This window comes from Podarcis liolepis (assembly GCF_965112155.1).
Source record: "Podarcis liolepis genome assembly, chromosome: 6".
Taxonomy (NCBI): Eukaryota; Metazoa; Chordata; class Lepidosauria; order Squamata; family Lacertidae; genus Podarcis; species Podarcis liolepis.
The window spans coordinates 69,099,441-69,103,679 of record NC_139559.1 but is presented as its reverse complement, the minus strand read 5'-3'; the positions used below and the strand labels follow the sequence as shown (position 1 = coordinate 69,103,679).

At 42.6% G+C, this 4,239-nt stretch overlaps 1 long non-coding RNA gene across 1 annotated transcript; it reads right to left on the bottom strand.

The window, feature by feature from the left end:
• Nucleotides 1-376: 376 nt before the first annotated feature.
• LOC310708413 lies at nucleotides 377-3,784 on the bottom strand. Its single transcript, XR_014527012.1, has 2 exons — nucleotides 3,415-3,784; nucleotides 377-893 (listed from the first exon to the last, which is right to left on the bottom strand). It is a non-coding gene; the product is annotated as an uncharacterized lncRNA (long non-coding RNA).
• Between the last annotated feature and the right edge of the window lie 455 nt (nucleotides 3,785-4,239).

Here is a 4,239-nt window from a genome sequence, read left to right as displayed (position 1 = left end):
GTACCTGGGCGTTTTGCTGAGGCAAGTGCAATGCAAGAATGCTCAGTGTTATTGAATAGCTGGGAACCAGTGAGGTTGCAGTGTAATGTGCAAGTTTGTTTGGTAAGTAATAATAAAGTATTTATAAATAGAAATATGAAATAAAATGCTACCATATGCTACAAGTAATAGTCGGGAGCTTGCCCTTAGCGGAGAGAAGGTGGAATTTGAGCTTCCACGCGAAGGTGGATCCAGTACAAACACATCCATTTGATAATTGGGTAGGCAGCTGAGGTTTCAGCCCTTGGGGGGGGGGCAGGGAAGAAACAGTTAATCATATAATTAAAAGCTACTTAAGATTCCTCCCAAACTGTGAAACTTCATTCAGATTTGCGACTTGTGAATTATTTATCACCGTTTAATTTTTAATAAATGTCCACATGCAGTGGATAAAATTTCCACTTTTGAGAGAGATACACGGCTCAGATTCCAGGCTTATGTGCAATTATTTTGAAATTATAGCGTACCCTCAGCCCAGAATATCATTCACATGGGTTATTATACATTTCCCTCTTTAAAAAAGAAAGAAAGAAGCTCACATATGGTGCTGTAACTTTAAAGCAACCGATCTGAACATGGATTTCCATCTCCTCAGATAATATTAATTAGTGCAGTCTCTTTAAAGTTGTGATGGCCTGTTCCTCTATATGCTTTTCTCTCATAGTGCTCATTTTTAAACTCTCTGAAAGCCAATGGGGAGGATATAGCCCAATCCGGAGAGCCATTCTACATCCAGACTCGCCCTCACGATGGTGCAGAGATTCAATTTCTATTCATGCTGTTGCATCAGCTGCCATCAGTGGGAATAGGGAAAAGGAGGAGGCCAACAGTGGCAATATGGCCATTCACTACACCTTTAAGACAAAAACACCAATATCAAATTACTCTTATACAGATCTGTGGAAAACTGGGCGTACATGGGTATTGTCTCCCCAACCTTCATAAAGGATATTGTAGAGCCCCCCAAAGGGCAACCCAAAAGATCAAGGGACTGGAAGAATTCCTTTGTGTTTACAACATTTGGAGCTTTTTAGCTAAGGAATAAAGGCAGGTAAGAAGAGTCATCCTAAAGGTGCATGAAATTATACATGGTGTGTGGAGAAAGTGCGTAAGGAAAGGTTTTTGATCCTTGGGTCATACAGGCTCTCCAAGATATTCCAGGGACAGTCCCAGAATTACAGAAGCCATCCCAGTTTCTGATCTGATCCTGTAAGTTCTTGCTTTTTGATGTCCCTATTTTCACCAGAGTAATGTTGGAGGGTAGAATAGGATGTATGTATTCCCATCTGAGAAATGTTGACGGAGGGGATGCAATGAATGCTGGGAGATTCAGCACACATGAAAAGAATTATTTCTTCATACAGTGCACAGAGTTTGCTACCTCAGAATGTAGTAATGTCCCTCAACCCTGGTAGCTTTAAAATGGGGTTAGACAGACTCCTTGAGAATAAGGCTGTCATTGACTGCCACAGCTATGATGGCTCTGTAGTTCCTCCAGTACTGAAGGCGGTATGTCACTGAATACCAGCTGGTGCTGGGACTCACTGTCATACCCTCCAACATTTCTCCGATGAAAATAGGGACGTCCCATTCCATAATGATAATTTTACTGTTTATACCCCACACATCTTACTGGGCTACCCCAGCCACTCTGGGCAGCTTCCAACATATATAAAAACATAATGAAACATTAAACATTAAAAACCTTCCCTATGCAGGATTGCCTTTAGATGGCTGGGGGGTCGGATAACTCCATACCCTCCAACATTTCTCCAGTGAAAATAGGGACATCCTAAGGAAAAATGGTACATTCCAGTATCAAATCAGAAACTGGGATGGCTTCTCTAAATCAGGGACGTCCCTGGAAAGCAGGGACATTTGGAGGGTCTGCACTAATAGGCAGAATGCTGCTGTCCTCATGTCTATATGTGGGCCTTTGGTCTGATCCAAGACAGCTCTCATTGTCTTCTTAAAAGTATTTTCCTAGGATTAGAATCATAGAATCATAGAATCATAGAATCATAGAATCATAGGGTTGGAATAGACCACAAGGGCCATCGAGTCCAACCCCCTGCCAAGCAGGAAACACCATCAGAGCACTCCTGACATATGGTTTTCAAGCCTCTGCTTAAAGACCTCCAAAGAAGGAGACTCCACCACACTCCTTGGCAGCAAATTCCACTGTTGAACAGCTCTTACTGTCAGGAAGTTCTTCCTAATGTTTAGGTGGAATCTTCTTTCTTGTAGTTTGGATCCATTGCTCCGTGTCCGCTTCTCTGGAGCAGCAGAAAACAACCTTTCTCCCTCCTCTATGTGACTTCCTTTTATATATTTGAACATGGCGATCATATCACCCCTTAACCTCCTCTTCTCCAGGCTAAACATGCCCAGCTCCCTTAGCCGATCCTCATAAGGCATCTGAATGGGTTACTTCATGGGAATTGTGTCATTACCCCTTCCCCTCTGTTTTTCTTATTAAATTCTTCAATATAAAACTGAAAAATGAGAAGGGAAAATAAAATCCTAGCAGTTGAACCTATTTGGGTTTTGTTTATTTTAGCGCTTAGAACTTTGCTGGAATTCTCTTGTTTTTGTTAATATAGGTTCTGCATGGTTTCAGTTGTCTCTGTCTTCTTGAAAGTGAAATGAGTGTTTGGAGAAGTTAGTGGAGCAATAAGAAGGAGAAGGGGGGAAAAGGCAGACCCTGTATTTTTCCAAGAGATAATGAGACAAAGCAACTGCCCATAACTTTATGGCTCTGGAAACCAGTCAGAATGATAGAGGCCCTGAAAATGACAACCAACAACATCTATTTACAAATCTCAAAAAGGGTCCACAGATTAACAGCCTCACGAGTTGCCTCAATTGTAGAGAAATTCAACCGTCGTGGTATTTTGCAGCATAGTAATTTTAGGAGAAGTAGACAGGGATAGTTTGGATCTGGGACTGGAAGATACAGTAGCAGGAGCGAGTTAAAGTGGTGCCTTGGGCTTATGTATGGGCATGTTGTAGAAATATCTGGATAAAAAAAAATGTGAAACTGCCTCTTAGGCTAAGAAAGAGAGAAAAAGAAAATGCAGGCACTTGGACATAAAAAGGGTATCTGATCCCCAACCCCTCTCAAAAACCTGTCACTGATTTTGGTGATTTTTTCTGCTGTTATTAGTTTCCAGATCATCAGAATCTGATATTAGCAGCCAACTCCTAGGGTCTGCGGTCCCTTCGGCCTCCTCCCCAATAAAATATTTGAGGGGGCCGTCCACCTCCAGAGTTGATGGTTGTGGCGTTTGCCTGTTCATTTAGAAAATGTCTGAACAGGGGGGAGAGATAGGGTTAAAAATATAGACCAATAGGAAAGCCGGAGGCGGAGCCTACCTGTGTATAAAAGGGCTTAGCCTGAGGTTTGAATTGTTGTTGGGAGCTGTTGGTGGGTAGTTGGTTGGTTTTAGTGAGTTGGCTGGTTAGGAAAGGCAATTGGAGAAGCAGTTGGCAGGCAGTTGGTAATAGAGAGACAGTTAGGGCAGTGGGTTCTTGAGTGTGGGGAGGTAGAAGAGCTAGAGAGAGGAAAATAAGACTAAGAAAGTAAAGAGCAACAACGTTTGGAATGCCGTAAAAGTTTGTTTGTGTCTGAAATAAAATACACTCTTCTTTATTAATTGAGAACCTGACTGAGACTGAAATGATTTTACCGGGCAGGACCTGGTTGGTGGCAGCGGATTAGTGGTGTACGGGTCAATAGTCTGTGAGATGACCGGCGGCTCCGTACAAACGCCACAATGGTCATCACAATTCAAATAGTGTGTGTGTGCAGTGTCATGTGATCGATCTTGCAGGATGGGGCTTACCTGTCTCCCCACCCCCAGGAGGGGATAAGTTGAGGGCTTAAAAGGTTAGATCCCTTTCACAGCACCATGGCCCTGATCCAAACCATTTCTCCCTTCCAATGCAGTTACTTTTCCGAAAAGTACTTCTATGTAATGTGTAGTTCGGCCCTCTGACATTCAGGGCCCTTTTAGATTTGGGAAGTATTAGAAACACCTCAGTTTAACCTGCAGGCATGGTAGGACACAAGACTTTTCATTAAATAAGTCTGTCTTTCTCTTTGTCTGAGAGTTCTATACACATCCCCCCTGCGATTACTTCCTTGGCAAGGAGCAGATATTTGACGTTAAAGAGATGTTAATGCAACTCTGCAACATC